The sequence below is a fragment of the Pelmatolapia mariae genome, linkage group LG5, assembly GCF_036321145.2.
Source record: "Pelmatolapia mariae isolate MD_Pm_ZW linkage group LG5, Pm_UMD_F_2, whole genome shotgun sequence".
NCBI lineage: Eukaryota > Metazoa > Chordata > Actinopteri > Cichliformes > Cichlidae > Pelmatolapia > Pelmatolapia mariae.
In genome coordinates, this window is record NC_086231.1 from 2,111,743 (window position 1) to 2,125,418 (window position 13,676).

Genomic DNA, 13,676 nt, shown 5'->3' on the forward strand with positions numbered 1-13,676 from the left:
CAGACACTCTCAGCCTACAGAGAGTGAGATGCTGCTGAAAGCTCAGCGATGTGGAGAACGTTTCTCGGTGCTGACACCTTTTATTCAGGAGAAGACCGCAGGTGCTGTCAGCGCCATTTTTAATTGTTAGGCAGTTAAAGGTCACCGGTGAAGTGACCTTAAACCAGGCTTCAGTCTGCTGCCACAGCAAGCCGCTAACGGATCAGCTGAGAGGTTTATCTGTGCTACTGCAGCCCTGCGAGCTCAGCTGTGAACAGCTGAAGGAGGTATCGAGCGCAGTGCTGTTCAATAGACATTGGGAAATGGTATTCCCCACAGAGAGCTCCACCTGGCTTTAATTATCACACATTTTGTACACATTAGCCCATCTGAGATACATGCCCTGGATTATACAAACAGCTGATTTAAATCTCTGCGTATGATTTATGGAGACGGATATTTCCTATGATTTATGACGATGCAAAAGTGTGTTGGCTTGGCAGGAAATGAAGCATAATTAGGAAATTGACTTCACGGTATGTGTTTCTTCCTCCTGTGATGGAGTGGGATTGTTTAAGAGGAAACACAATGTCTTGGAAGCTGCGAGTATATTTACTGTAACTCACATCTTCAGATGTACGTTTCACTTTGTTCTGTTTATGCTCGGTTTGATGTTGTGTATATATTCCTTAAATACGTCGATTCAGTTTGATGCTGGAAGACAGTTTTCAGTGTCTCTAAGCTTTAGTGGGGGATAAGAATTTCTCAACATGTGAATTAACTAAAAGTATATCAACAGAGAATTACTAAGTAGGAGGCAGATTTAAGAGAATCTATGGTTGGTCCAGATGACTTACCTGTGGAGGTATGGAGATGTCTAGGAGAGAGGCCAGTGGATTTTTTCACCAGACTGTTTAACACGATCTTGGAGAGGATGCCTGGTGCTGATTTTCAAGAACAAAGGTGATGTGTAGAGCTGTAGTGACTACAGAGGGATAACGCTGATGAGCCGTTCTATGAAGATATGGGAAAGAGACGAAGCTAGGTTCAGAAGAGAGGAGAAGAAGAGAGTACAGGAAGGGTGGAGTGGGTGGAGACGAGTGTCAGAAGTGATTTGTGACAGAAGGAGAGCAGCAAGAGTGAAAGTGAAGGTTTAAAGATGGTAGTGAGAGCTGCTGTGATGGTTTGGAGATGTTCAGATGTTCACTGGGAGTCAGCAGCATGGACAGGATTATAAATTACTCCATCAGAGGGACAGCTCAGAGAGGAGAGACTGAGACATGTGCAGAGGAGGGAGGGTGGATATGCTGGACAAAGGATGATGAAGATGTTTGTCCTTACCAGGCAGGAGGAAAGAAGGAATAATTCAGAGGAGGTTTGTGGATGTAGTGAAGGAGGACACGAAGAGAGCTACTGTAACAGAGGAGGATGCTGGGACAGGGTGAGATGGAGGAAGATGATCTGCTGAGCTACATCATTGACAGAAGAAGAAGAGAAAAAAAATAATATCAAACAAAATATTCTTAAATGCATTAATGGGAGACTTTAAAGTCACTGCAAACTCCCAAACACAACACTGAAAATACAGCAGCTCTCTGAAACGTCAGCTTCTAGATGATTTTACAAACATGAAGGAAAAAATACATTTCATACACAGAAACATTGTGTGCAAAAGCAACAGTGCTTTAATAACTTTTTTAAGTGTGGAGAAGCATTCATTCATTCATTTGGATATTTTTGCTTAATTATACTGAACAAAGCTCCACAATATGAACCAGGTACAGACTTAATACAAAAATTAAGTTTTGATCCAATTCACTTCGTTTTATATTTGTTCAGATGTTCAGTGAACGTGTGTCTCTAAATGATGTTTTGTTGGCCTTTATGTTTAAGTCCAGGTCATGGTGTTCTTGCAAGTCTTTCAGGAGGCAGGTGAAGGATGTGCAAATTAAAACTGTTTCTCAGTAATGATGTCAGCAGGAGATGTGTACCTGTCGCAGTATTTTCCTCATTGGTTACTTTGTCCCAGTAAGAGATCTTAAAAATCATTAGTATGCCATGTTTTTGCAGTACGTTGTTGAGGTACGTTGCAGTATGTTGTTGCATTATGTTGCAGTATGTTGTTGCAATGCGTTGTTGCAGTACGTTGATGCAGTATGTTGTTGCTGTATGTTGCGGTACATTGCTGACGTATGTTGCGGTACATTGCTGACGTATGTTGCAGTACATTGACGCAGTACACTGACGCAGTACACTGACACAGTATGTTGTTGCAGTATGGTGTTGCAGTACGTTGATGCAGTATGTTGCGGTACATTGCTGACGTATGTTGCAGTACACTGACGCAGTATGTTGTTGCAGTACATTGATGCAGTACACTGACGCAGTACACTGACACAGTATGGTGTTGAAGTACGTTGTTGCTGTATGTTGCGGTACATTGCAGAAGTATGTTGCAGTACGTTGATTTAGTAAGTTGTTGAAGTGCATTGATGCAGTACGTTGTTGAGGTACGTTGATGCAGTACGGTGTTGCAGTACGTTGATGCAGTACATTGATGCAGTACGTTGCAGTGCATTGTTGCAGTTTGCTGTTGCAGTGCGTTGTTGCAGTTTGCTATTGCAGTGCGTTGTTGCGGTATGTTAATGCAGTATGTTGCAGTACATTGATTTAGTAGTGATTTTGTGCATTGATGCAGTACGTTGTTGAGGTACGTTGATGCAGTACGGTGTTGCAGTACGGTGTTGCAGTACGTTGATGCAGTACATTAATGCAGTACGTTGATTTAGTAAGTTGTTGAAGTGCATTGATGCAGTACGTTGTTGAGGTACGTTGATGCAGTACGGTGTTGCAGTACGTTGATGCAGTACATTGATGCAGTACGTTGCAGTGCATTGTTGCAGTTTGCTGTTGCAGTGCGTTGTTGCAGTTTGCTATTGCAGTGCGTTGTTGCGGTATGTTAATGCAGTATGTTGCAGTACATTGATGCAGTACTTTGATGCAGTGCGTTGATGCAGTATAGTGTTGCAGTATGTTGAAGTACGTTGTTGAAGTATTTTGATCCAGTATGGTGTTGCAGTACGTTGTCACAGTACGTTGATGTAGTATTGTGTTGCAGTGCATTGTTGCAGTATGTTAATGCAATTTGATGCAGTGCGTTGATGCAGTATAGTGTTGCAGTACATTGTTGAAGTACGTTGCAGTACGTTGTTGAAGTATGTATGCAGTCCGTTGCTGCAATGCGTTGTTGCAGTGCGTTGCAGTGTGTTGTTGCTGTTTGCTATTGCAGTACGTTGTTGAAGTATGTTGATGAAGTATGGTGTTGCAGTACGTTGATGCAGTGCGTTGTTGCAGTATGTTGCAATGCGTTGTTGAAGTATGTTGATGCAGTATGGTGTTGCAGTATGTTGATGCATTATGTTGCAATGCATTGTTGCAGTTTGCTATTGCAGTGCGTTGTTGCGGTATGTTAATGCAGTATGTTGCAGTATGTTGTTGTAGTACGTTGTCGCAGTATGTTGCAGTGCATTGTTGCAGTTTGCTATTGCAGTACGTTGTTGAAGTATGTTGATGAAGTATGGTGTTGCAGTACGTTGATGCAGTGCGTTGTTGCAGTATGTTGCAGTGCGTTGTTGAAGTATGTTGATTCAGTATGGTGTTGCAGTACGTCGTCGCAGTATGTTGATGCAGTACGTTGATGCAGTACGTTGATGCATTATGTTGCAGTGCATTGTTGCAGTTTGCTATTGCAGTACATTGTTGAAGTATGTTGATGCAGTACGTCGTCGCAGTACGTTGATGCAGTATGGTGTTGCAGTATGCTGTTGCATTACGTTGTTGCGTTATGTTAATGCAGTATGTTGATGCAGAACGTTGTCGCAGTATGTTGCAACATTGGGAAATCTTTTTTGATGGGCTCCATGTCTTCCATGCATACAGGGCAGAGGGCACAACCATTAAACTCAAAGGATGGAGCAAAGTTCAGAGAGGAGGATGCCCAGATTGGTCGAAGTCGTTGTTAAAGTTGAGGTGAAACACTGTATGTATAAAGGCTAATTTGCACCATGGAGCCCTATGATCAAAAACTATCATAGACACTGTCTATTGTTTAGAGTGAAAGGTTTTTAGAACATGGACTGAACATTAGCTTGTTAGCTAACTCATGACAGAAAATAGCAGTAGTGAACACCGTGATGATCAGCGTATGGTCTGAATCACCAGTTTCAAGTCTTACTGAATTAAACATGATAAATCTGTAAATCATGTTCCCATTTATTGTCAGCGGACCCTAAAGTAGGACCTTCTTTAGGTCGGTCAAGTGACTGAGTAAGTTTGGAGCCACACCTTCAAAACAGCAGTCAAATGCAATGCCTCATCTGCCATTAATTAGAAGAAGGAAAAACAACATGGGCCGGGTCATTTCCTCCTCACCATGTTTGACACACTCGTAACATAATACTACTCTGTTGTCACATTTTAATACGATGTGTGCGTTCCTGCTTCCTGCTTATGAAGAGGTGACTGGATCACCCAAGGTCCATGTTAATTCCAGGCCACATTTCCTCACAATGCTACTGGAAAGCACTTCAAAAGTCTAATTCTATTTCCTGTCGCCGTTCACTCGTGTAGAAATGATTTTGTCTTCTGAATTTCTGAACATCGACCCTCCTGTAACTAAAAAGAACTTCACTGAGGACTTTGTTGTACTCCTGCATTGTAAACAGCTTCAAACATGAATGATTCACCAATCTTCACCAACAGAAAGACACCAGAAACTGTGTGTGTTATAATGAAGTGATGCCATCAGAGGTGCCTAACGAAGAAGCACTCCTCTAACTGGACATACACTGTATATGAACTCTTCATGTAACCCTCGACGTTGTCCTATTGGACCCGAGCAACGCCAGCCCCTCCCTCCACGGAGCCCATAATCAGATTACGTTGCAGTGAACTCCACGGTTTGCCTTCTCAGGCCCAGAAATGTGTAGTAAAGCAGAAACATGGACTGTTTACAGGTTTTGGGTTTCCTTGTCGCTGTTTGTGGCCGGGAATTGTGGCAAAGTGTCAGGCTGAATCCAAGCGAACAGGATCAAGAGCCGGGCTGAAGAGGCCTATTGTGTTTCCCCGCTCGGATGTAATCAGAACCATATGCCCTCCATCGTCAACGCTGAAAAGGGAGGCTTGTTTAACAGGGCTTAACTTCATCGAACACAACTTTAATGGTCGCCCCTATTACACTGTTTAACAATGATGCTTGCAAAAAGCGCTTGTGTGTGCGTTTCCCATGAGAGAACCACACACACCCGGAAGGCTCTTATGTTCCCACAGAGAAATCCAGGCCCGCACAACCTCGTTCAGGGTTAGTGGTCCAGATCTCCTGCAATGGAGTCCTACATTTAAAAAAAAAAAAAAACACGAAATTGCATTTTTTTGCATTTGCAGACTCTGAATTTTTCATGTTAGGAAGTTGTTAGTTACATAGTTTATTTATGTCATGCCAATTCATAACGTAAGTTATCTCAGAGTGTTTCCAAACTTTATCTTGGAATAAAATCAGTTGCACTTTTTTTGCATGAAGCTAATGAAGTGCAGCACGAGAGTGCGCGCGCGCGCGCACACACACACACACACACACACACACACACACACACACACACACGTAATTCACAATTTCACACTCTGGATGAAGACGGGAAACTGAACCCTTAGTGGCAGTGTTTTAAGTGTTTTAACACTGACAAATCAAATTTCATCATCAGCTCATCAAAGAAGCACAGAAACTATTTTTCAAGGAGTAAATCTTTGATAACTGGTCATGAATCACTAATTATGATCTATTTCTGTATTTGCCTAGATTTTCTTTCTTATACATGAAACAAATCTCCTGTTCTCACTCAGTGCTCGGTTCTCACTTTCAGGGTTTGTCTGGGCTTTTGAAGCCAGGTGGAGGCGGGACTGATCACCTGATCATGATCACCTAAGCACTCACCTGCAAGTATATAAAGTCCGGCTTGTCCACCCACTCTCTGCTGGATTGTTTTTGTAGCAGTGCTCAGGTTACTCTTATGGCTTTCTATTTCATTTAGCACTTTAGCATTTTAGCTAATCCTCCAGCTCTTCGACCTCATCTGAAGCATGTCTGCATGCTCACTCTCCACCTGCCTCCTCCTCCTCACGTACACATTCTTTAAGTCGTTAAATGTTTCTGTCTTTTTAGTTGTATTTTGAGTCTGCCAGGTCTGGTTGTAATCTAACCCTTCCAACTCGTCACATGATGACGCTTGCTCAGGACCCCCTGGTGTCACATCTTAACACACTAAGACATTTACACAGCTAAATAAAAACCCTTCTGTGGTAGCTGCTGTGCTAAAACTGTTTTTATATTTAATTGATGCCTACTGAACCCTGAAGTGTGTGAGTCTTTTAATTTTATATTTGATTTAAATTAATGAAGTGCAGCAGAATACTAGATCTGTTTGTGATAATAAAGCCGTTAACTGATAAACCAGCTAATCTGTAGCCATCAGCATACACAGAAATACACATTAACGGCCGTTCAGAGTCCAGCCAGAACAGAAACTCTGCCACAAATGGTGACGTCATGAACTGCAAAATGACATTTGCTTTTATATAGAAATATAACCAGAATACAACCAGTTGAGTTGACTCAACTATTGCAAAGAGACTTGTTAAAGGCGTCTGAATGCAAACTGACTCAGACTGGCAATTGATCTGTGTTCACTTTGAAGACAGCAGTTATTCGCAAACCTTCAACAGTCAGTCTGAGTCGGGCCAAGATTCTTTGGAAAGAGGCGGCCTCCAACCAAGTGACTGGTGCAATCGAAGGTGGTTTCCCAGATTTTGAAGGCATTGAACGCGCAACCTCTGAGCCACCAGTTCTTCATCACAACAGCTGAAGTTGTGAAAAACTTCAATGCAATCACCGAGGAGCCGCAAGTTTCTTTTCTAGACGGTGATTTCTAAAGCGAAACTTCACTAATAACACAAAAGCTTAATGTTACCACACACCAAGGTTTTATTGATCGCCTCACTCACAGTTCAGTAGCTGCTAATCAGCTAACTCGAGCCTCGTGTTTCCCCAGTCTCTGGGAAGCACCACAACAGTGAATCTGAAGAAACAACAGCTGTGTTGGCTGAAGTCAGTCTGGGCTGTATTCATCTAATAATGCAATTTAAAACATGGCGCAGCGAGTCAGTTTAGCATCCAATCTGACCTGAACATAAGAAGGGACAATATTAAAATGAGACCTTATTTAAACTCATGTTGGCTCCAGAATTCCTGTTACCAGCTTAATGAGTCGACCCACTCTGGCAGCTAGAAGAATACACTGGTAATCTGACATCTCTGCTACTTTTCTAAAAACAAGCAGAAATGTTCGATTAGAGGTCGTCCTTCATGAAAGCAATCTAATGTAACTTCATACACATGCAGAAGAATGTGATTGTGGAGGGCAGACTACGTTAAATCCTTCTGATTAAAAACTGCCATCAACATTTCATTCAGCGGTGCACAGTTTTTACCAAAGTAAGAAATACTTCTCTCTCTCTCTCTCAGTGTGACTGAGCTTAAGGCTGCACAAAAATTTATTGTTTTGTCTTCAATATTTTACTGCGTAAGATCCGAATTCTCATTTGTAGTTCGCTGAGGTTGCATTTGGCCATGCGTGCACATTTCTAATAGTTAAAATGCCTCCTGGCCTCTTCATCAGGTCACTCCTGAAAACAGATCTTTTACCTTAGTGGGACTTTTACCTGCATCAATAAAGTACTGAGCAATAAAATCGGACACATCCTTCTACACTGCCACCTCTCCATATCTGCCCCGCTCCTTCCAAACCTCTCTGTGCCGGGTTTTTATTGCTATCAGATCTGGATGGGCTACGTTGACCCGTGTTTCACTTTTTAGTAAAGAGCTTTTTCCTTGACACATGTTTGGGAGGAATTTTATCATGTGGCCAATAGCTGCTAAAAAGTAAAGCAGAGCTGTTTTATCTGGCACGCCGTGTGTGACACCTACGTTTGCAGCTGTGGATGTCCTTCCCAGCATGCATGTGGGTGTGTGTGGGTACGTGGTTTTTATTTGCATATCGTGATAAACTTGTACAGATGCGTTTTCTCTGATTGTGTGTGTGTGTGTGTGTGTGTGTGTGTGTGTGTGTGTGTGTGTGTAAAGCACACAGACCAGGTTACAGTTTAAATGTGGAGCAGATTGGGGGGTATTTTTCCAAGCTTTGGCAGAAGAGTCTCTGAGCACATTTTCAGTCCAATTTCACCTCCAACTTCTAATCATGAGTTAGTGCTGCTGCTTCACCCGCTTCCTCCTCCTCCTCTTCCTCCTCCAGCACTAGAAAAAAGAAAAGCTTATTTCTGTTCTGCTGTGAAAACATAGCCGTCTTTTCAGGGCAAACCCTCGGCCTGGACAGCGTTTGATTGAGTCGTGCGTTTCATGTTAAGACACAGTGGGTCTATTCATTTCTGACCTCGGCGTAAGAGCAGCATGCTGTGCAGTGTGTTAAAGGGGAAGAGGTGTGTTTCCATGGCAGCAACATCTCGATTTGAGTTTTTATCAGTTTCTGGGTATTTGATGTTCCCAAACTAGATTTCGACATATGAGTGCAGTCTAGTGTTAGCCCTGCAACAGGCCGGCGACGTATCCATGACGTGTAACCCGCCCTCCTGCAACTCTGAACTGGAAGAGTGGATGAACGGTGACTTTTTATAGGTATCTTTCCACTGAATTTCTGTATCACTCTAACTTTGTGCTTTCCACTTATTCACTGAATTTTCTGGTGAAAAAAAAGAAGAATTTTTTGATTTTAGGGGGAAAAATATTTTACTAATTAAATTTCTGCCTCAGTTATTTAGTCGTCCCTGATTTAGCGGAGATCATATTCACCTTAGCTGGTAATATTTAAGTTTTAAAATATCCACATGCTTCTCTTTTGTCTGCAGAAACAGCACAGACTGTATATAAAGGATGGACGTAGACACTGTAATATTGCCCGTTTGTTTCTGGACTCTACGTTAGCATGTGGCCCGCCATGGAGCCAGAGTGCTAAAGTTATCACAAACTTGCTTTAAAACACACGCACACACACACACACACACACACACACACACACACACACACACACACACACACACAAACACACGCTGATTAGTGTTAGGACCTGCAGTCCAGATACCGTGTTCTGCGCTGAAGAGCCCATGACCTCATTTTCAGAGCATTTCTTCTCTCGAGTACTTTTTGTTGCTAGGATGGAAAAACCATCTCCGAGCGCTTCCGCATTGCTCCGTTTTATGGAAAGAAATCATGTCCTAGTACTGGCAGCAGTTCTTGACACGAGCATTGAGAAACTAGTAAAACGAAGAATTTGAGTGCATGAGATAAAGATTGAGAAAGACTGGTGCAACAATCAGTTTCAAGGCTTATTTCAGACTGAACAGGATCCAGTTTGAGATTAAGGAGAAAATCAAACCGCTCACAGGGAGACCAACATCGGCCCCGTGGAGCAGCTCTGCTCATTAGTGGTAACTGTTACTAGCTTGTTAGCCAAACTAAGCTCTGACTGACCGATTAGACATATGACTAGTATGACAAAAGCAAGTCAGCGGGCAGCATCCCGGCATGTAATGACTGGGTGACAGACAGGATTAGTTTCTCCTCCAGTGCTTATGGTGTTGAAAAAGCAAAACTTTGATTTGTATTGATCATGAGTGACAAATTGCTGTTTATTTATTGCCAAGGACTTTGAGGGCTGTCAGGGTCCAGCTTCGTATGATTTGTCAGAAGATGCTGTCTCAGGTTACAGGCACTAAGTCAAGTCTGAGCTGAACTTTCTGGAACATTTTTTGATGGTATTCTCTGTCGAGTGACTGCGCTGTCCAACTGTTCAACAAATCTGTGCTTCAGCTTTGGAGAAACAAATTGTAGCATCTCATTTGTCTGTTACTTTGCATTAATTATCAGGTATCTGTATATTTGTGTCCACCTGTACAGTTTATGGATCCTGCTTGCATACCAGGCCTTGTAGGATTAGCTGATAAAAAGTCAAAGTACAGTCTCTTCTGACTCCGTAAAAACCAACATGGCAGCCAAAGCACTAATTTGTCTTTGCTACTGTCATCTTTTATATACAGTCTATGGTTGATCTGTAGTTTTAAAATATCCAAGCACTTAATTTAAGCCAGTTTATTATTAACCTATCATTCAAAGGATAATGTTGGGTCTGTTCCCACAAACCCCGCTAGTTCTAGAGACTTATTCATCATGAAAGAAAAACAAGGCAACAGCGTTCGATCGATTACTTGTGCAAGGGAGGCCTCATCTGTGTCCAGCACGACAATGACCCCAAATCCGGCCTCCTCTCGCTGGCTTTTATTGAGAGACAGTTCACACAAAACACAGCAAAGCAACGCCCACATGCTTCTAAGGCATTTTATGTATATGTGTGAACTTCTATATGTAAGTAGGAATGTGTGTGTGTGTGTGTGTGTGTGTGTGTGTGTGTGTGTGTGTGTGTGTGTGTGTGTGTGTGTGTGTGTGTGTGTGGTAGACCTCCTGCTGACCAAAGGGTCGTAACCGCAGGAAGCTTACATCAAAAGAAGCAGATCTTCCAGATAGGATGTATCTGCAATAAAACCTCCCCCAGCACAAAGTGGTTAGAGGTGGTTAGGATCAAAGGAATGGCTTTGATCCTACTGCTTGAACTAAGACTGTACAAATTTAAGAAACACAATGGCAACATTCAACAATTAGACCTAACAGATAAAGTAAGCAGCGCTGTTTCCTTCACACCACACTGGTGAACTGTCTCACTGATTCACAGATTATGTCTGTGCTGGTTCCTGTTCTTGGAGGACGGATGATGAAACTGACTATAAGGGGTGGGGTGTTCAGAAGACAACAAATACAATAACCTAAACTGGACACACACAGCATTGTGAGGATACAACACAACCACAGACAGAGGGAAACACAGGGCCTAAATACACCAGGGAGTAACAGGGGAATGGAAAACAGGAGGGAAGCACAGCTGGGGCTAATCTGACATAACGAGACACAGGAAGCAAAGCAGGATACACTGACATAGGACGTGAACTATCAAAGTAAAACAGGAAGTACAAAGATGCAGACTAGACACTGAGACGTGGAAACATGACAGACTCTAGAACAGAGGGAACATGAAGCACAGAGACAAAAGTAACTAGACGTGGAACACAGAGAAGACATGAAGACCGAAAACTAAAACACACGGAGAACAGAAACAGAACAGAAAACCGTTATTCAAAAGGTAGAAATAAACCCAAACACAAACAATCGACCCAGGACCGTGACATTCACAGTTCTGTCTTTGGTTGTAACATTTTCACTTCTACTTATATTTGTTTCAACTTTTTTGTTTTGATCTCTAGTAACATTTCGGTGCTCTTTTCTACAGTTTACTGTAAATTAAGTAAAAAATTTAAAACAAATTTAAAACTTGCTTTAATTTCCAAATTCTGTGAGCTTCACTTTTTCCTTCACCTCACCGTCTGATTCACCTTCCCCCGCTCATCCACCTTGCATGGCCACCCACACACACAGACACACACTATGGTCCCAACAGCATCACCATTATCATTACCAGGTGTTGAAAAGAAGACATATCCCCGCAGCTCATACAGAGCGCACCCCCAGCTGCCAGAAGTCCTTTTTTTAGTTGTTAGATGTTGTCACAGTACATCAGGGCATCTCAAAAATGCTTTACCGCACATGTCAAAGGTCAAATGTTATCAATGTATTAGTATTGTTTACTGCAGGTGAAGTAGCTCTTCTGACTCTCCATGTAGTGTGTTTTTCGGTCCTGTCTTCCTCCCTCAGCCCAACCAATCACAGCAGATGGCCCCGCCCCTCCCTGAGCCTGGGTCCGCTTTAGGTTTCATCCTGTTAAAGGGAGTTTTTTCTTCCCACTGTCTAGTCAGAGTTGAAAACTAATTACAGTTCACCTGGTGAAGACCAGCAGGTGAACTGGATGCTCCTGGATTGCATCACTGAGGAGAGGAAACTCAGCTGCGCAGTTTCAGGTCAAACTTTGCTCAGATCAGTTAAATGATGGAGTAATCCTGCCTGGTTTACTGCAGAGCAGCTGCAAAATGGTAATATTCATTTTAAATTAGTGCTGTCAGAAGATTAAAAAAATTAACTAATTAATCTCACAATTTTCTTTAATTAATTGTGATTAAACGCAATTACTTGATCAATAGCCTGGTTGCAATTATATTTTTTCAACTTTATATTTAAGCTTGTAACTGACATTTATGCAATATAATGAAGTAAATGCAGAATAAACACAAAGAATGCTAAACGCTTAAATTCAAAGAGAATTTGAATAGTTTAATCTTTTAGCACAGGTTCTCTCTTGTGAAATACAACTTTTTAAAAAACCTACGTACTAATAGGTAAGATGCACTCTCTCTGTCACTCTTGGGGAGGCTTCAGGTCCTTGAACAAGGAACCAAAGCTATGTAAAGGTTCTCAGCGATATTAACAGGTCTGCAGTTTGTTGCAATCCACTCGGCAACTGTGTCAGTCAATATGTCCGAGGAAGACTCACTGAGCCCCGATGCTCCGTGAGTGGTTTGTCACAAGCTGGGTGACACATTAGCCAAAGTGCTAGCAGCATCCCCGACTAACGTATGCTTCGAGTCAGTGTGATATTTTAAGCTGGAAGTGCTTCGGTGCAAAGAAAATTCCTTCTTGCACAATGTGCATAATACTTTCTGTGGGTCGACTGTTCCGTCTTGTTATTTTTTTAATACTCAAATTTCCCATCGAGAGGGCCGATGTGCGTTTATCATCTTCCATATTGAGTTGAATGGTTCAGCTGCCCGTCACTACCAGATCAACTGCCCATTTGCACATGTGCGAAGGTAACTTTACGTGGACAAACTGCCCGTAATGCGCTGACTGAAACATTTCAGGGATTTTGAGTCATTCTGCACTCCGGATGCATTAATTGCGTTAAAAACTTTAATCACGTTGACCGTGATGGCGGATTAATTTGCGTTAATGCGTTAATTTTGACAGCACTACTTTAAATACATTATAGAAATACTAAGCTTACTATCCACAGAAGCTCAGCAATTGGCATTGAAGCTTAATTAAGGCTCCCATATCATACATACAGTTATGAAGCGTATGTGTAAGTTCAGTAAGGAACACCTGCAATGATTCATCTGCCTGCTGGGTGTTCAGCTGCTAGTCTGTTCTTTACATCACTTCCACTTTCCTATGCTGTCAGTCAGACAGTTGCATCATTCTCCTTTACAGACTCTTATTCACCTCTTTCACATCTCCGCCTCATCCAGTCACTCAGCGCTTCATCCAAGCTTCCATCTTCATCTTCGCCAGACTGCAGGGCGTCCTGACTTAAATCCTGTCCCAGCTAGGACTCAGTCATCAGGGTCTGATCACCAAACAGAAGAACTCATTTCTCCATCTCGATAAATGATCTCTCCGAGGGAAATGGTATTTGTAACAAACCAAACTACTTGAAATCATCGAGTTGTGACGAGCTTTGATTATGTGCAGACCGCTGCCTCCATAAATGTACACGGACCTTAAATGGGTCATACCATTAAAACAACTGCATATATATCTATCTATAGATATAGATAGATATATATGTGTGTGT